The sequence below is a fragment of the Puma concolor genome, chromosome B2 (assembly GCF_028749965.1).
Source record: "Puma concolor isolate L17-30 chromosome B2, mPumCon1.1.hap2, whole genome shotgun sequence".
Classification (NCBI taxonomy): Eukaryota; Metazoa; Chordata; class Mammalia; order Carnivora; family Felidae; genus Puma; species Puma concolor.
The window spans coordinates 15,695,081-15,715,006 of record NC_141671.1 but is presented as its reverse complement, the minus strand read 5'-3'; the positions used below and the strand labels follow the sequence as shown (position 1 = coordinate 15,715,006).

At 51.1% G+C, this 19,926-nt stretch overlaps 1 protein-coding gene and 1 non-coding gene across 4 annotated transcripts in view; both read right to left on the bottom strand.

Moving 5' to 3' along the window:
* GFOD1 (Gfo/Idh/MocA-like oxidoreductase domain containing 1) overlaps nt 1-19,926 on the bottom strand; it is a 120,234-nt gene that overhangs the window by 80,032 nt on the left and 20,276 nt on the right. The window lies entirely within an intron of this gene.
* TRNAR-UCG (transfer RNA arginine (anticodon UCG)) lies at nt 5,103-5,187 on the bottom strand. Its single transcript has one exon. It is a non-coding gene; the product is annotated as a tRNA-Arg (tRNA).

Genomic DNA, 19,926 nt, shown 5'->3' with positions numbered 1-19,926 from the left:
TGCAAATCACCCTCTAACGGTTAGGAAAAGATTAGACAGGTGTGCGTGTGTGTGCATACATGTGCATGTGGGAGAGAGAAAATAAGAGTCCATATACAACAGGGATGAGACGTTAGCAGCAGGGGGACCTGGATAAATGGCAGATGCGTGTTCTTTTATTCTAGAAATTATTTCCTCAGAGATAATGCTGAGGGCCTCAACTGGGGAGGCGTTGGCAACAGTGAGGAAGGGAGGAGGTCAAATCTGCAGTGGTTGGTGGGATTCAGGGGGACGAGGGAGGGGGACGCACAGAATGGTTCCAAGTCTCTGGTGTGTGCGCCCTGAACACAGGCAGGGAAGAAAGAAGGGAAGCCGATCTGGCAGGAAAAGGACAGGATTCTGGATTAAGTGTCAGCTTGACTGGCTCCTTCAAAAACCTCTTCCTTAATAATGTCGGTGTAGTTAGCCACATCCGACTCTGGCTACGATCCATCCTAAATGTGGACAGGGGAATGCTCACCTCAGGCAGCTATTTTCCGTTAATTTCCCTTTCTGTTTTGCAAGCACCCATCCGCCATTTTTTCCCAGGTGATGGTGGCACTGTGGCGTTGCCACCTTGTCCTGTCCAAAGGAAAGTTCCAGAAGGGAGAGGAGAAGCCTCTTCTCCCAAGTGTCTCCTCCACCCCCATAAGGCACTTCGCACACCGAGTAATCTGCACCAAGGACGCGCTCTGCAGTAGGGGCTGGCCCACGGTTCCCTTTTGTGTCATGTGGTCATTTTAGCCGCCCCCCAAAAAGGGTATTCTTAAATTTTTTAACATGTATTTACTTTTGAGAGACAGAGAGAAACAGTGTGAGCAAGGGAGGGGCAGAGAAAGAGGGAGACACAGAGTCTGAAGCAGGTTCCAGGCTCTGGGTTGTCAGCACAGAGCCCGACATGGGGCTTGAACTCACGAACCATGAGATCGTGACCCGAGCCAAAGCCGGACGCTTAACCAACTAGCCACCCAGGGGCCCCCAGAAAGGGTCATCGCCCACCAAACGCGGATCTCTGAACAACTTGGAAAAGAAAGTGAAAGCTTCCAAATGCCATAGCAACACTCAGACTTCCTCCCACATGCCAGGAAGGGCAGAATATCTACGTCATCTGCAGAGGCTCCGTGTGCGACTCGATGGCTTGCCTCCACTCTCCCCGGGATGAAGAAAAACGCCCTTAAGCCGCATCCAGGTAAAGTCAGCGTCTCATGCCACTAAACTGCCACAAAATCTACAGACTCTCAGAACGGGCCTCTGGGGGTCATGCTTCTAGCACCCCGGTGGGCGGGGTCCTGGCACCACCTCCTGAAGATGTTCTGGAGCTGCCGACCTCCAGCTCTGGCTCCAGAGAGAGCGCCAAAGCCATGAGCAGGGGCTAATTTTAAATGCTGGAGTAGGAGCAGTGACCTTCTGGCCTTGGAGAGCAAGTACTCAACCACCCAGGCAACCCAGCCCAACTGGCAGCAGAGAAGACAGCTTCGTAGAGACTCAAATACTGGGATTAGAGTCCTCACAGGCCATAAAAGATCTGACGGCCAGACACACAGGTCGTGTTCTCCACGACTTACTTATAGACTCCCAGGTCTTGCCACTAAGGGGGCAAGACCATACCTCCCCAGGGCAGGACTTTTTTTGGAACAGAACGCTTCCCCAAAGCATTCTTGCTATATTTCTTCCCTTGCTTGCGTTTCTTCCCAAATGATCTTCCTCCATCAGTCATTTTTTTTTTTCACCAACTTACACAAGACCCATTGGCTTCGCTACTTGGCTCTGGAGAATGTGTAGCCTCATTTGATCAAGAATCCTGAAGCATACCGCCAGAGTTGCCCTGATGAGAAGGAATGCCAGCCAAACTGTTTCAGAAAATTCACGCCATATTATGGAATGTCAAGCCAAACCGAGGAGAGTTCCTTGCTGAGTTTTTACACGGGGACTACGAATGCTCTGGCCTCCCGCTGGATTCTATGTGGGGCTAGTGGGACGTTAGGACGCAGGACACAATTTTAACTAAACTGCCGCTCCTCTTGGAACAGGCAAAAACAAAACAAAACAAAACCCTAAGTAAACTCTGTGCCATGAATTAGCACTGGGGAACGGCACGGGGGTGTGGGGTTGATCTTTACTTATGGGACACTCCAAAGTCCGTGAGTACCCAGAGTCCCCAAGACCCACCCAGGCTTGGGAGGAGGATTAACAGGACTCGGCATATAGTTATACCCAAGGCTGTGACTGCTCACAGTGAAAGTACAGGAAGTGAGAACAGCAAAGGGAAAAGGCTCACAGGGCAAAGTCTGGGGGAACCGGGCACAAGTCACCAAGACTACCTTCCCGGGTGGGAGTGACGCAGGACACGCTTAATCCCTCCAGCGGCTGTCAGTGACCATAGGCGTGACCTGCTGTTTGTCAGGGAAGCCCATTGGAGACCCCGTGTCCGGGGTTTTTACTGGAGGCTGGTCACGTCGGCACTTCCTGCCCAGAACGCACCAAAATTCCAGACTTCCAGGAGGAAAGCGTTCGGTATAAATCATACACGCTTTGCACAAACAGTTTAGGCACAGTGAGCCGTGCTTATCGCTTAGGGAAAGTTTTATATCTGTGTAGGGAACTATTTACAGCCAAGCTCCCAGATGCCACAGCCAAAGGTCAGCCTTGCAAGCAGGCCTTTCTCAGGCGGACAGTCTCGGGCCTGCGTCACAAGTAAACCGAGACTCGGGCCGAGGTATGTGAATCCCAGACCACAGCTGCCCTGGGAGGGTGCTCGGTAAGGTTACCTACCCTGATGTTAGAGAGGCTCTCACTTATGGACCGCCCGGTTTGACACGTATGACATCCTTTTTATCAGCTGTGATGCTCATCCTTTGTGCGTGCTCGGCGCCTCCCGCCAGAGTCCCTCACGGACACCACAGAATTTCTCAGAACCAACAGACCCCTGAAAGAACATCTGGTACATTCCCTTCAGGATACGGGATGAGGAAAGAGACCCATAGGGAGGTTCAGTGATTGCCCCAGAATAAATCTGGATTTGAAGGCCCCTTTTCCTCTTCCAGACTCTCCTGGCCCCTGACACTGACCTGGCCCTGGTCCATGGCCCTCAGCCATGACCTCCAGACCTGAGAGAACGGAACAGACCAGCAACGTGGAGGCCTGAGCCTAGGGAGCAGCCTGGCCCTGTGACTGGACCTGGGGAGATCAGGGAGGAATGACCAGTAGCTGAGTCATGAAGAGGTCGTGGAGTATGCAGGGTCAAGTCTAGTGGGTCTTGATAAACACTGGGTCACTCTGTAGGCGTCTTGAGACGTCATCAGTAAAGCCCTCCAAGTAGTGTGTTAAGCGGGTCCCGGCATCGTGGCTCCAATATGAAGCCAGTAGTTTGGGGGCAGGGGCAGCCAAAGGCCAAACAGCTTGCTAAGGTCAAGGGAATGTTTACTCCAAAGACATAGCGAATGCTAGGTTGAGGTCAGAAAGACTAGTGATCCTGATCAAGTCCACCACGGGAGGGAGGGCCCCTGCATGCTGTGTTTTCTTTAACCAGACCCCCATTCCCGCCCCCATTCTCCGTTCTCACATGCAGAAAGGTAACAGACGCAGAATTTGGATTAGATTGCAGAGATTCTAGATTCGTCTCTGAGGAGTTAGAGGGCTGCATTTTGGTGGTAGTAGCTGTTTTCTAAGTGTGGACTAGGAAAGAGAAAGTCGGTGGCCACACAGGGAAACCCAGGTAGAAGACAAAGAGAGAACTCGCTCAGGATCCCTGTACCCCTCCTCCTAATCCCTCCTGAGGCCGAGGCATGGACCTGTACCCTAATCATACCTCACCCACCCACCCCCGACCCCTTTTCTGTCTACTCCTGGGGCTGGTTTCTGTGACCTACAAGCCAAACAGACTTAATAAATACCAGTAGGACTGGCTGGCCCAAGCTTGTAGAGTTAGCCTCTTCGTTCTTATGACAAAGAAAGCCTGTGGAAATGTTCCAGATTAAAGGAGTTTAAAGAAATGAAGGCTGGGGATGCCAGAGGCCAACAGGTAAGATGACAGGTAAGAAGTCTGCCCCCCAGCCTTCCCCAGCTGGGGAATCACACAGTGACCAAGCTTGGAGCCCTGGACAGAGAGGGCTGGCTCCGAAAGCCAGTTTCCTCCCTTCGAAGCTTCGAGATCTGAGCAGACAGCTTAACTCCTCTGAACCTCGGTATTCCTTGTCTGTAAAATATTTAATTATACAGGCTCACCGTCCTTTTTCCAAACTCTCTGGAGCCAGATACAATTTAGGTCTCCCAGATCTTAGAAATATACGGTGCCTTTACTAGATGTTACGTATCACCCCCGGCATTTTGCTACAGAGAGATGTGTTGGATGAACACTCACGTGCTGCGGGCCAGAGAAATCAAACAATAAACTGTCTCGCATCAGTTCAGCTTCGGCTCTGTGATCAAATGAGTTTGCACGAAACCAAAGAAAAAATTCAGTTTTTGGACTCTGGAGTGTTTGTTTGCTTTGGTTTTAGATTTTTGTTGTTGTTGTTGCTGTTGTTGTTATTTGTGGATTCAGCATTGAGGCCTGGGGGCCGTGGCCCTGTATCTATCTTGCCGGATTATTGTGTGAATACACAGGTTAATCCAGGGACAGCACTTTGCACAAGGTCTGTTACCGCCTACGATCACATCAGTGCATGCCTGTGTCTCTCACTAGGCCGCGAGCTCCTTAAAACCCAGAGATATTATCTTCGTCGTTTCTCAATTCACCTGAACACCCCAATGAAGTGTTTTGCGCACTGCAAGGTTTGAATAAATGTTTCTTAAATGGATAAATCCAGTTTCAAAGGTAAATTGTTTTCTGCATTCAAAACACCATGGATCCTTGCAGATTCCCTGCAGGGGACAACTATTTGATCATTTGAAGATGTACACATGTAGGAATCCAGGTGGTAACATCCTTATTCCTTTCAATGCATCTTTTTTTTTTTTTTAATGTTCATTTATTTTTGAGAGAGAAAGAGTACAAGCGGCGGGGGCTGGAGGCGCGTGGGGTGCAGAGAGAGGGGGAGACACAAAACCCAAAGCAGGCTCCAGGCTCTGAGCTGCCAGCACAGAGCCCAAAGTGGGGCTCGAACCCACGACCCACATGATCCTGACCTGAGCCGAAGTCAGATGCTCAACCGACTGAGCCATCCAGGCGCCCCTCAGTTCATCTTTTTAAAGCATCCTTTATGATATGATGTCCTCAGAACTTTAAAAAACAAGTAAAACGATAGCGATAACAGTATAGCAGCTTACATTTAGTGAGGGGACGGTAACATGCCAATTGCTTTCTAAAGAACTTTATAGGTATTAACTTATTTGCCTCCGTCAACCTTTTTATTCATTTGTGTTTTGTTTTGTTTTTTGTTTTTTGTTTTTTTTTTTTTAATTTTTTTTCAACGTTTATTTATTTTTGGGACAGAGAGAGACAGAGCATGAACGGGGGAGGGGCAGAGAGAGAGGGAGACACAGAATCGGAGACAGGCTCCAGGCTCTGAGCCATCAGCCCAGAGCCCGACGCGGGGCTCGAACTCACGGACCGCGAGATCGTGACCTGGCTGAAGTCGGACGCTTAACCGACTGCGCCACCCAGGCGCCCCTTGTTTTTTTTTTTTAATTTGCCCATTTTACTGATACGGGAGCAAGGCACCTTGCCTACAGATACACAGACAGTAAGTGACAGCTTTCGACCAGGCCATCGGACCCCACAACCTGTGCTCCCAAGGCCTCCCACGGAAGGTGAGCACAGAAACCCTTTTAGCCAAATCTTATGGGTTGAGTTGCGTCTCCCCTCCGTGGCCAACTCTCCGTGAAAGATAAAGTCCTGACCCCCAGCATCTGTGAATGTGACTTTATTTGGCAATGAGATCTTTGCAGATGAGCAAGTTAAAACGAGGGAGTGGTTGGGCCCTTGCCCAATATGACTGGTGTCCTTATAGAAAGGAGACCTTCAGACATACGGACACACACACCCAGGGAGGCCACCACTGAACATGAAATTGGAGATGGGGAGGCTCGTACAAGCCAAGGAATGGCAAAGATGGCCAGTGAACCCCCGGCAGCTAGGGGAGAGTCCTGGAACCGATTGTCCCAACACCTGGGTTTCAGCCTTCTGGGCTTTAGAACTGTGAGACATTTCTGTTTCTTAAGCCACACAGTTGGAGGTACTTTGTTAGCATCTAGGCCCAGGAAACCAATACAAGTGCATTAAGCCGATAAATCTGCTGGAACCAGCAAAGCCAACGTGTCCTGAAAGTCCTGCAAAGGAGCACGTGTAACACACTCTTGCTGGAACAACAGCAAGAGACCCAGGACTCCAAGAGGCTTCTCACCCACTGGCGTATCGCCAAATCCTCCTTTCTGGCCTTTGAGTGACTACTTCTTCCAAGCCAACCAAAAAAAGAAATGAAGAGAAGGCACATTTCCATGATTCGGAGATGAGAGCTGACAGCCAAGGACCACGGCCAGCGCCTCCTGGCCCTTCTGTGGCTGCCAGCGGGAGACAGAAGTGGCCCCATGTGGGACAGCAGAGCAGGAGTCAGGGATTGGGGTGGGGGGGGTGCGGCGGCGAAGCAGGTCTTTCAGACCCCAGGGCCTTGGCTTCACCCTTCAGCTGTCACTCACGGCAAACCTATGGCTACCCCAATATGAAAAACCCCAAAGAGATTATACACGCATTGGGATGAGACTGATTACCATCTGACTCTGTGGTTCCCGCTAGAGTTTAGGGTTTAGTCATCTGAGGCCTTCTGATCTAAATCTCTCGGCTCATGTGCCTGTCACACTGGGGCTCTGGGCATACTCCCCTCCCCCACCCCCAGGCTCCTGTCCCTGCGAGCACCTAAACGGAAAACCCGTGCCTCCTGACGGATTCTGAAAGCTTGGCAGTAGGTGATCACACCTTGAGGGGTGCATGGTGGATCCGGTTACTGACCCGATCTGGGCTGAGTTTTACACTCAGGGTTACTTCTTTCAGAAGTCCCTATCACTCAATCACCTTGGTAATTCCAGACGCCCATCAGGGGTTTTGTTTCCGGAGAGGAAAGCCAACCCCGGGGCTCACAGGAGTCCTGGAGAAGGCTTCTGGGCAGGGAGCCTACCATGAATGGGAAAGCCCCCTGGTCTCTGGCCTGAATCTGGTTGGAGAAACGCCGAAGAGGTGGACAGGTGTTAACTCTAAAGAGGAGATCCTGTGTCTCCCCAAAGGCTGACACACTGAGAAAGAAATGGAATCATTAGGCCCAAATGGGTAGCAAGCCAGACATCCCACTACCCCCCCCCCGTCACCAGTGCCGCACACGGGCCACCTGACATTCTGTCAGAACAGAGGAAGCCCAGGCAGAAGGGAAAAAAGTGTGTCTGCTGAATTCGGGACAGTCACCTACACGAACAGCAGCATTCCATCAGGAAGAGCACAGAGGGTCCAGCTGTCCCCATCCTGCCTGCCCTGCTGTGTTCATACACCTACCCTCGGGAATCTGCTAAAAGGGAGGAAAACGAATAGCTGAAAATCTCACCCGACCGGCCAGGTGGTCGTGGTTGAACACCTACCTGCCTGGTCAGCACTCTGTGGACAGCATTTTCAAACAGTATGAGAGTTTAGGGACCCATTCCTCCAGCTTGATTGCTGCTTACTCTTAACCTATTGCTGGCCATGACTTTGGCACAGCAGGCCTGACAGGCCGGGGCTTTCCTGGTTCAGCCCAGCTCGGTCCCAGGAAGCCCTCATCCCGAGAAGGTGAGTCTCAAAGGTGGCCCATAGCATGGCCGCCCTATCTCGAAGGAAGCTCCAGAGGGTTGAGAGGAATCTTCTTCTTATAGATTGGTTTCGTTTTTTAAAAATATGAATGAATGCTGTCGTGACAGATCAGGTTTATTCCACTTTCTTTGAGCCACTGAATACAGGCTAATGTTTAAGCTACCTGTAGCGGCCACCTCTAATCCTTTCCAGAAAAAAGCATGAATCTAAATAATATACAGGCAGATCTCAATGGCTCTCTTACTGCAGATGATCGATGCTGAACAGAGTGTTAGGCTAACAGAGTGTTAGCCTCGAGCTTCACAGACCAGGGCACCTGTACCCCCCACCCAGACAAACACACCAGGCATATGGTAGCCTCCTGGGAATAAAAGTTGATCTAATCATACAGTCACAGGAACGTGGGCATGCAGAATGGAGAGTTCACGTGAATTTTTGAACTAAGACCTCGTCATCCCTGCTGGGCATGCTGAGCTGTGCCCCTCCCCCGCTCCGGGGGACCTGGGCAGAGGAGTGTGGGGAGCACCACGCAGGGACACGTTCCCGCTCCTCTCTGCTCTCGTGACTAGTAGGTGACTTAGGGGTCAGCCCACATGGGAAAATCAAAGACGGGGCTTTCTATCGTAAATTTGAGCCAAAAAGGCAACGCTGCCTACGGCACGAGGCTGTGCAGACCAGAGACACACGTGCCTGACGAGGAAAGCGGGAAAGACCGCACAGGGAGCTCAACCTGCCCAGACACGATCCCCCCTGTGGATCCTGGCGCAGACTTGCCAGAAGCAAACGGGCACCTGCCAGGGATTTCAGAAGTGACCCGGATTTGCTGTGATTTTTCCAGAGCCTAAAATGGAGGAATGGTCTCTAGAAAGTTCTACGGCCCGTAAAACTACACCCTACAGATAGCAGGTGCTCAGGAAATGTGTGGGGGTGATGATCAATAGGCCTGCCACCAGCAGAGAGTCAAACGGGGCATGTGGCTCCCCCGGCCACCGGTGGTACCTGATAGGACACAGTAGGGCCCAAGAGTCTCCGTTTGTAACCAGTTTCTTGTCTGTCCCAATTCAGGGTCCTCAGAAACACTGAGAAACTGGTGCAGAGAACAAGACATATGCGCAGGGAATGATGGAACTGGGGCTCTGGGTCTGGATGACACCACACTTGCTACTTCTATGCCAGGCTCTTGATTATTGATTATTGATGGAGAGTACAGATTTCCCGCTAAGTGTCAGCATCCATCTGTAACACATTCCTGCGGCTGGATGGGATTGAGAGTAAGCAAGCCGTCCTTGGTATATAGGGTTGTTTGTTTGTTTTTTTTTAATTGATTTATTTATTTTGAGAGAGAGAGAGAGAGAGAGAGAGAGAGAGAATCCCAAGCACGTTCTGGCGGTGCCAGCACAGAACCTGACGCGGGGCTTGAATTCACAAACTATGAGATCACGACCTGAGCCAAAATCAAGAGTCGGACGCTCAACCAACTGAGCCACACAAGCGCCGCCTCCTTAGTATAGTTTTAAACTGGACTTTATAACTTAAATTCTTTGGAAGTAGCTGCCAGCCTAATCTCGCAGGAAAAATAAACACGGAGATTTCCCTGGCTCTCAGCATCCTTAAATCACTAGCTTGGGCTACATCAGAGACAAGCCTTCCGACGAAACCAAAACGTGTTTTCTATCCAGGCAACAGCAGAGGTTCCAGATGTAATTCCTGGAATTCAGACTGGGATCAGTGCTTCGAAAGGATGATTTCACTCCTATCCCGTCCCACAAGCCTAGAGGCCTTGGCTCACCCAAAGGGAACAAAGGACAATTAAAATACAAGTCTAATTGATTGCTTCCCAGTCCCTTGGCCCCGTTTTCCTCCTGCATATTTTTTAAACCTCCTCTGTATTATTTATCATCTAATAAACCATTTCCAAACTCCTTTGAAATAGAGATGTAATCAATAATGCTCTCCCCCACTGAACTCATCAGGCGATGTGGTGTGGTGGAGAGGTCAGGCTGATCTTGACTACAGTCCCAGCGCCTCCTATGAGCTGTGTGGCCTTCAGCAAGTGACCTAAACTCTCTGGACCCAACCTTCCTCCTTTATAAAATGGGGCCAATGCCTGCATTATAGGGTCACTGCAATGATAAAAACGAGGTAAACCTGTTTTGTGGGGGTGGTATGGTCCTGATTATCATCACCAAGGGCAACCAGAAAAAGATTCCATCACTCCTCAGGCAAGAGAAGGGAATCTAGAGGAAGATGAGGGGGAGCATTTGTGATGGGATTTCTTCTAAGAAGCGACGTGGGATGGTGAGAAGAAAAGCCCAAAGGACCGCCATGGTGGTAACCAATAGATCAGACCAGCGTCTCCTCAAAAGCAAGATGGGCAAATGAAGAAAGGGGCAGGCGGGAAGGATCCAGAGATTCTGTCCCGTCTTTACCCACTGTTAGGAGTTGAATTATGAGTCTTCAAAGACATGAATCCTATCCCCCAGTACTTCAGAGTTAACCTGAAAATAGGGTCTTTGCAGATGATCAAGGTACGATGAGGTCATCCGGGTGGGCCCTAGTCCAATGTGACTGGTGTCCTAAAATGGGGACAGTTGGACACAGGCACACGTACAGGGAGAAGGTCGCGGGGAAATGAAGACAGAGGTGGGGATGATGGCATCCACGAGCCAAAGAAGACCAGAGAGTCAGTGAACTACCAGAAGCAGGTCAGAGGCATAGACTAAAGTCTCCCTCCCAGCGCTGGGAAGGAAGCAACCCAGCTCACGCCTTGCCCTGGGATTTGCAGCCTCCAGGACTGAGAGACAATAAACTTCTGTCATTGAAGCCTCCCGTTTTGTTACAGCAGCTCCAAGAAACTAATATGCCAATCAGCTGTTGGATGCTATTATTACTGTCATGATTAACTAGCGTACTTCAACACTGCTGGGCACAAGACCAATGCTGAGGAACGATGTCTGCGGCTCACGCCTTCATGGTGTCGTCCGATTACGGTCTAGACTTCTACAGCTCTCTTCTATACCTCGGGGCCCTTCCCCCGCCACTGAGGCTCATGAATGGTACCAGGTTAACAGGCCTGAACATATCCTCCCCACTCACAGAATCCGTTCTGGAACGCTCCTCCACTCCAGCCTGTGCCGACTCTGAAGCACTGACTGGTCTATCTGTTCCCACTTCCCTCCTCCAGGGCCCCAGGACAAGCCCACCCTGGTGCCATCTTTGTCAGTAATGGTCCCACCAAATTCTGTTCCCTCTGAACTCAGACATGGAATCCAAGCAACTTGCTCCCTAAAGGGGGGGAATCAAGTTAAGACAATAGCTGAGTCTGGCAGAGAGCCTCATATCTCTAAAGAATATGCCTACATCTCTCTCACACTCTCTCTTTTAAAATACTTATCTTTGAGAGAGAGAGCGTGCGCGTGAGCAGGGGAGGGGCGGAGAGAGAGGGGCACGGAGGATCCAAAGAGGGCTCCACGCTGACAGCAGTGAGCCCCATGCAGGGCTCGAACCCACGAACCCTGAGATCATGACCTGAGCCAAAGTTGGAGGCTCAACGAACTGAGCCACCCAAGCGTCCCCTACATCCCCAATTCACAGGTCCCCTCTCCACTTTCTTCTGTGATAGATGCTCCCAATAGGGTTCTAACACTACTTTATCCCCTCTAAAAACCACACTGGTTAAATTTAATCATAGACTCGTGGAGGATGGTTGGAAACACCTCCACAAATTCCTTTAATGTCCCTCCCATCAAGAGGGGTGATCTATATCCCCTCACCTTGAGCCCAGGGCCTCTGTAACAGCCACAGTGAATACAATGAGGCAGGGTGACGATGGCATGACTTCTAAGCCTGGGTTTGAAAAGCCACACAGTAGCATCTGCTGGGTTCTGGGACGCTCGCTCTGGGAACGTCCAGCTACTCTGTAAAAAGTCCAGCTACCCCCCAACATCTGGTGGGGAGAGATGCGAGAGAAGGTGGTGAGGAGCTGAGGAGCCTGACCCGTTCCAGCCCCTGTGTTGATCTCCTCTTCCCTGCCCAGGTGTGGGCAGGAATCTTCCAGAAGATCCCAGGCCCGTCCGCTATCAGACTGCAGCACCAGGAAGAGAGACCCTGAGTGAGAACAATCTAGCTGAGCCCAGTCACCTCTAAGTTGGTGAGCTAAAGAAATTATTATCAGGGCGCCTGGGTGGCTCCGTCAGTTCAGCGTCTGACTTCGGCTCAGGTCATGATCTTGCGGTCCGTGAGTTCCAGCCCCGTGTGGGGATCTGTGCTGACAGCCCGGAGCCGGCTTCCGAGTCTGTGTCTCCCTCTCTCCCTGCCCCTCCCCCGCTCATGCTCTCTTTCTCAAAAATAAACATTAAAAAAAAATTAAAAGAAAAAAAGAAATGATTATCACCGTTTTTTTTGCTGCTAATGAACTCGGCCACTGTTTCGGAGAGATACGTCAGCAGCTCTCACTTACCATCACCACTCTGTGTTGAGTGTTCGTCCATCAGGGACACACACGGCGGTCCCACGCCACCCGGAAGGAAGCTCATCCCTCCGGAAGCCTCTCCTCTCCCCTCCCCTTCCACCTCCCACTTCTGCCATCGGCGGGTCCACTTGTCCACGGCCTGTGTTTACTACAGTGACGTCCTGCCCACCAGCCACAGCGGGTCCTACCACCTCGGCTGGCCTCCCTGCCTCTGGTCGCCCGCCACCTCCAGGCTCTCCCGCGCTGCCGCTGAGGGACCGGTCTTCCCAGCACGGAGCTGGTGGTGACCCACCCCACCGCCTGGACGGCACTCTGCTCCTTGGGCTGCTGGCTTTGACAACAGTCAGTGCTGTTCGGCGCCTCCAGCTCCACCGCCTGCCCGTCACCCCACACTCCAGCCGAACTCACGTCCTCCCCAGGCCCCTTCCCTGAACACGCCAAGCCCATCACCTCCTGCTACTCCCTTGCCGGCAAAGCTGTCCTGCCTCAGCCTCCATTCAAATGTCACTTCTGTGGACAGTTTAATGGAACTTCTATAAAGATCCCCTCCGGGCCCCGACACCCTGGCCCCCTCCTTTCCCAGGCTCGCAACAGCCTGTCGCTCTGTACCACAGCGTGTCCCCCAGGGGACTAGGAGCTCTTCGAGGGCAGGACCCCAACTCGTTCAGCCTCTAACAGACTCGAAGTAAGTGTCTGCCGCATCGTTGCTGAAGCCAACTTTAGTCAGTCCCGCGGGCTGCCTCCCCAGAGGCCACAGGCTCCTGGCACTGGATGGAGAGGTTTCCAAGCAGAGATGAAGGCTATCGGATCACCCCCCTGGCCAGCCCCGGAATCTGCCTTGGGTTTCGCTTCTCACCTCTGAGAGTAATGGGTACCAAGGACGCCCGTGTGTGTGTGGGTGACAAGGACGTCAGTAGCACACAGTGAGTCACAAGTACCCCGGGGCACCTTGAGCTCGTCATCCTTGAAGTGGAGAGGCAGCTTGCGTAGGTTTAAATGTTGACTCTGACAGTTTTTGTTTTGTTGTTTTTTTTTTTCTTTTTTAAGGTTTTTTTTTTTTTTTTCAACGTTTATTTATTTTTGGGACAGAGAGAGACAGAGCATGAACGGGGGAGGGGCAGAGAGAGAGGGAGACACAGAATCGGAAACAGGCTCCAGGCTCTGAGCCATCAGCCCAGAGCCCGACGCGGGGCTCGAACTCACGGACCGCGAGATCGCCAGATCCCGCGAGATCGCGAGATCGTGACCTGGCTGAAGTCGGACGCTTAACCGACTGCGCCACCCAGGCGCCCCTAAGGTTTTATTTTTAAGTAATCTCTACACCCTACGTGGGGCTCAAACTCACAACCCCGAGCTCAAGAGTCCCACTGACTGAGCCAGCCAGGTGCCCCCGCTTTGTTCTGTTTTTGTGTAACGTCTATCTTTGATTTCCCAACGTCAAAATGGCGCAGTGGTAGCATGGGAGATGGGTTTGTCAGATCCCCGCCCCCCCCCCCCGACATAAATGCAGCCCGTTTTGCCACAAGAACAAATGTCTGCCACGTGCGGGCATCTCGCTTAATTCTCACCACCACACTCTGAGGAAGTCAATTCTCTTCATTCACGGCTAGAAAAAGAGAGGTTAAGTAACCTGCCTAACGTTACACAGCTGGGAACCGGCCAGAGTCAGAACCAGCCGTCTGGGCTATTAAATTGCTGCGCTGCCTCTCGGGGCGCCTGGGTGGCTCCGTCGGTGAAGCATCCGACTTCGGCTCAGGTCATGACCTCTCGGTTGGTGAGTTCAAGCCCTGCGTGCGGGTCTGTGCTGAGAGCTCGGAGCCTGGAACGTGCTTTGGATTCTGTGTCTCCCTCCCTCTCTCTCTCTCTCTCTCTCTCAAAAATAAATACAGATTCAAAAAAAATTTGTTTTAATTGCTGCACAGGCAACTTCAGGCCTGACAAGCTGAGTGCGGCCTGCTGTGTCCCGGGGTCCTGGTGACTCGCTACACCCTCCTTGGTACACGCAGACGGTACATGGGGCACACGCTGGCAACCTTCCGAGAGGTGGGCAGGCCGGTCCTCCCCTTGCCTGCTTTCTTGGTGGCGGCTGAGCCTGGCTTCTGTGCTTTCTGGGGGAGATGGGGGGGCTGTGGGGCGAGATGGACGGATGGAGAAGGAGGCTTCTTGCTCTCTGGACTCAGGGGGAGGGAATCTTCGGTGGGGGAGAGGGGTGTGCCCCGTGAGAACCAGATGAAGGAGGAAGACAGCAGCACACCGCTCACAGATTCAGCCAACAGGAAACAGTTGCTGGAGGAGAACCGGGCGGGCGTGCGGGCGTGTGGGGGCAGAGTGGTGCCGCCCTGCTCTGGAGGGTGGAAGGTGTGAGCTGACAGTGGATGGAAAAACAAGGCGGGGGGTGGGGGGGGTGGGGAAGGCTGCTTTGGCTCATTAGTCAACGGAGTCACAGCTGTGAGGGCTGACACAGGACACCCAGGGCACTTCGGATGGCACTGTGGCAAGGTCTGCACACGGCCGGACCTGGTGGGGGGGGGGGGGGCAGACACAGCCCATCCCTCTCAGGTAGGGGGAGGGGGGCACCCTCCCTCCTTCCCCAGCGGCTCTGGCTCAGTGCTGTGACAGGAGCAAGCCTGGTGGGCTTATGCACACACAGAGAAAGCAAGGAAGAAACCAGATGAATGCTCCCGGCAGCCTGGGGCCATTTAATTCCAACCAGGGGCTGGTTATTTAGGGCCTTTCCTAGAATTTCGGCCTCTCTTTCAACCCTTCCCATCAGAGCCAAAATCTACTGGCAGAACCTCTCCGATCGCCGCCGGGCTCAGCACAAATCACCGGGCTGTGAGCTTCTCACCGAGCTCACCTCCAGTCCGGTCAACAGCAAGCACCTGGGAGAAGAAATCACTTTCCGAAAAGTAAAATGAGCTGTTACCTGCCCCAAACCCATCCTGAGTCAAGGTTGATTCCCGGAGCTTTTTTTTGGGGGGGGGGGGGGGGGGGGGAGGGGGAGAGAAAGAGAGAGGAAGAAATCACCTCTTCTTCAGTCCTTTCCTGGGCCCCTAATTTTCCCAGCCAGGCCTTGAGGTCAGCGAAATAATGGGCCTTTTGAAACTCCAACTGCTAGAATTTAAACAAATTCTGTCCTCCTCGAACATAATCACCAGCTGTGTAAACCACATGCCCCAAAAATAACGCGCACCCACCCTGACGGTTAACCGATGCACCCAAATTCCCACTGCCGTGTTCCTCTGGGCCCAGACACCTGGTCTGGAGAGGGGAGAGAGCGGACCACCTCGTGTTCGGGTTACAGATGCCACCGGCGGAGCTCAGCAAGTCTGTGAGGATGAACCGCTAAGATTTCATTAAGCAGAAAGCATCTCTCTTTTCAGACTGTCAAGTCACACGGGTGAGCGGTTAAGCAACTGTAAGGGAAGAAGGGAAAGGTTTCTTAAGGAGCATTTAAAAATGCAGAGCGCGTTACCTGTAACACCGCCCAGGGCGCTCAATTAACTTGTACGCCCCACGTCAGCATCCAGCCCGGCTTTCCTGGCCACCAGAATCCAGAAAGCTGGAGCTAGCAGGCACGGTGGCCATCACGGAGTCCAGCATCCCAGTTTATAGATGCGGCACCCAAGGCCTGGGGGTGTGGGACCAGGGCGTATGGCGAGGGAGGGGGCTCACTGCCCTACAGCTGGTTAGAGGCAGAAGCAGGGCGGTATCCCAGGTGTGCGCTGTCCAGCACGGGAGCCACCAGCCAGACGCAGCTACTCACACTTAAATCAATTAAAATGGAATAAAATAGGGGCGCCTGGGTGGATCAGTCGGTTAAGCGTCCGACTTCGGCTCAGCTCACGATCTCGCGGTCCGTGAGTTCGAGCCCCGCGTCGGGCTCTGGGCTGATGGCTCAGAGCCTGGAGCCTGCTTCGGATTCTGTGTCTCCCTCTCTCTCTGCCCCTCCCCCTCTTGCTCGGTCGCTCTCTTTCTCTCTCTCAAAAATAAATGAACATTAAAAACAAAAATAAAATGGAATAAAAGATAATATTCACTTCCTCATTTGCCTGCCCATGGCTCATGTGCTCAACAGACACATGGGGCCTGTGTTGGACAGGGCAGAACAGAACATTTCCATCATCACAGAAAGTTCTAGTGGACAGAGCCACTTAGAATCACAAGACTCTCTAAGTTCTTTCACTCCTCCCGGGTCTGGGTCTCATTTTTACTGCAGGTTTCCACCCATGAAGCATCATGAAATCGGTTCAGTGGGACAGAGTCCGCTTTCCTTATCCATAATGAAATAGAAGAGAATAGAAAATATCATAGTGCATCATTTGCCAATGAAATACGGGTAATGCCAGGTAATTATTCGGTTGTATGCAATTTTATTGATACACATACACACATTATCTATATCTATGTATTCATAGTTGTATATCCACTCGGCCACAGTGTAAATGTATTCCTTCCTAAGGGTCAAAGTCAGAGAACGTCGGGCCCTCTCATTATAGTGGGATCCTTGTCTCTAGATATTTAAGTATTTTTGCCCCCATTCCTCTTCCCCTTTTCCAGATGATTCAAATCACAAGACAGTGAGACGGAATGCTTGCTCCAGAGCACCACACACGGGTTTTTCTCCAGACCTGACTTGCCTTGTGTGTTCTTCCCTATGTGTCCGTTTCCCACCCAGGCAACTGGAAGGCTCAGACACTTGTCTAGGCTCCAGTGCCCGCACACATGAGCAGCAGCAGAGGGGAGGGCGGGCAGACAGACCCACTGAGCAAACACAGATTCTGTGGCTTGTGAAGTCTGGCTCTTCTACATGTATAGCAGAACCAAGACTTGTCAGAACATCAACAACAAAGATTAAGAAACGCCCAGACGCCTGGGTGGCTCAGTCGGCTGAGCGTCCAACTTCGGCTCAGGTCATGATCTCCCAGTCCGTGAGTTTGAGCCCGGCATCGGGCTCTGTGCTGACAGCTCAGAGCCTGGAGCCTGCTTTGGATTCTGGGTCCCCCTCTGTTTATGCCCCTCCCCTGCCCGTGCTTGCTCTCTCTCTCTCTCTCTCTCCCTCAAAAATAAATAAAAATTAAAGAAAAAAATTAAGAAGTGCCCAGAAATCATTCTTATTCCCCTGGACCACAACCTCCTCTATTTCCAGCTATCGTCCTATAATTCACAGAGGTCAAAAAAACTGAAATACCCCCTCCCTGTGATGGTTAATTTTATGTGTTAATTTGGCTAGGCCATGGTACCCAGATATTTGGTCAAACATTATTCTAGATGTTTCTGTGAAAGTATTTGTTAGGTGGGACTAACCTTGAAATCAGCAGACTCTAAGCAAAACAGATTATTCTCCATAATGTGGCTGAGCCTCATCTAGTCAGTTAAAGGTCTTAACAGACAAAGACTGGTCTGCTCTAAAGAAGAGGGAATTCGGCCAGCAGACTGGTCTTTGAACTTGAACTACAACACTGACTCTTCCAGGGTCTGCAGCCTGCTGTCTGGCCCTGCAGATTTCAGATTTGCCAGCATCCAGCATCTACCACGGCACAAAACAATTTCTTAAAATAAATCTCTCTCTTTATACACGCACATCCCTCATTGGTTCCGTTTCTCTGGGAAAACAGACATTTCCCTGACTAACACACACTCATATTCTGTCCAAAAAAAGCCTCCTCATTGTTCAAGGCTCTCTCAAATACCACCTCGTCTATAAAACACCCCCTGATTTCCTCTGTTAGAATAATTTCCTCTGTTCTAATAAAGTTTGAGAATCACTGTGTTAAACAAAGCTCCTTAACTGTGAGGACCACTAAAATATACCAAAGCCCAGTGACCACCCTCAGAGACTGATATCATTGGTCCGGGGTACAGCCTGGGCATCAGAATGTTCAAAACCTTCCCAGGGGTTCCTGATGGGCAGCCACATTGGAGAACCTCCATAAATGAACCCCTCATTGTTATAAGAGGAATAGAGAGAGCAAAGTCAAGGGACTGTGTCAGGCCACAGAGCAAGTTAATATCAGGAACAGGACCCTACCAAGGTTTCCTGTGTCCCTGAACATGTTAATGAAAGAGAAAAAAGATCTATATGCATGATCAGCAAATTTAAAACGAAACCTGGGTCATCCAACACCCAGCTGACAAAGGACATTGTTGTCACACCAACTGTCTCCTTTGTAAAGAAGAACTGACAAGATTCTCTAGGGATTGAAAGAGCCACTCAGTTTAGGCTGGATCTCAGGAACCCTTCCCATTTATAATGACCGTCAAGCACTGAAGCCCAATGTAAAAATCAGTGCTGGGAAAGACAGGAGCCATCCCCACTGCCCGGTCTAGGGTGACCCAAAAATGTCCCATGTCAACAGAGACAACACCCCCACTGGCTTCTTCCCTTTGTACTGGTCCCCGATCTCTGCTTACATAACTTCTGTGAAAGGTACAAGATGATCTATTACCATACCTTCTTAGTGTCTTTGCCATATGGCATGGCTTCCCTAATCTGAGTTAGGAAGCAAATAGCTATTAGCCTTCAAGACTCTGCCTGAGTGTTATCCTGATGCTGACCTGGTGAGGTCCACTCATCCTGCGGCCAGGGGTCACAAACAGTAACAACAGGCTTCCCTCCACTGCTTAGTCACGTCATGTGCTCTTTTAGCAAGGGTGATGACATGTAGAGGGGCCCATCTTGGTACCAGCGTGGACGTCAGTTACTCAAGGATGACAAAGTGACGTTCTCTCTTGTCCCCCTCCCTCTGGCCTCCTGTAAACCGTCCCCAGTACAATTTCAGGCGTGGAGTTGGTTGGGATGAACATCCCTTTGACACTGACATGAACATTCCTCTGACATGAATATCTCTACTGTTGCTGACAGTGCAAGAGTTCTTTTTGGGCAAAACTACATCTTTCCTTATTGCAACAGAGCACAATCTGCCTAATGAGGCATGGCAGAAAAAGCTAACCCCCAACACACACTGTGCCGATAAATTTGTGCCCAGAAATTATACTGAACTCCACAGAATTACCAGCTTGACAGCTGGTAGCAGCAACTACACATACAGATGTGTTCTCAGCAGTGACATTAACAGACAGAAGAAAAAAACCCATACCATCAAGGGCGCAATGCACATCAGCAGGCACACACACACACACACACACACACACAGCTGGCAAAAAGCCTTCCCTTAAGCCACACCAATCATGCCACTTTGCCCCCAAGATAGGGTAAAACTGCTTCCTGGTATAAAGGAGAGCTATGTGTGTTTGTGAAATAGATTAAAAAAAAAAAATAGTCAAACTAAACAACAATCTGGCAACAACAGTAATAACACGGTGCTTAAAAATATTTATCAAACCAAATAATTCTGGCCAGTAAGTGCCAAGTTTTTAAGTAAGTTTTACTGGAGTAGACAGACAAGGTGGGAACTGGCAGAGACTCGTAAGTCGACTGTGGCACCTGCATTTTACAGTTAAGGAAACGAAGATCTAACAGGTGAGGTCACTTGCCCAAGGTCACACAGCTAATTCGCTGTGGTATCGGGACAAGAACCACCTGTCCGGGATCCCAGGCCAAGACACCACCATCCCCATGGCCCAGAGGGTAGCTCCAGCAGACTGTAACGAATTTTCTGAAGCTGCTTCCCATGCATACCAGTGCAGGTCTGGCTAAGTAGAA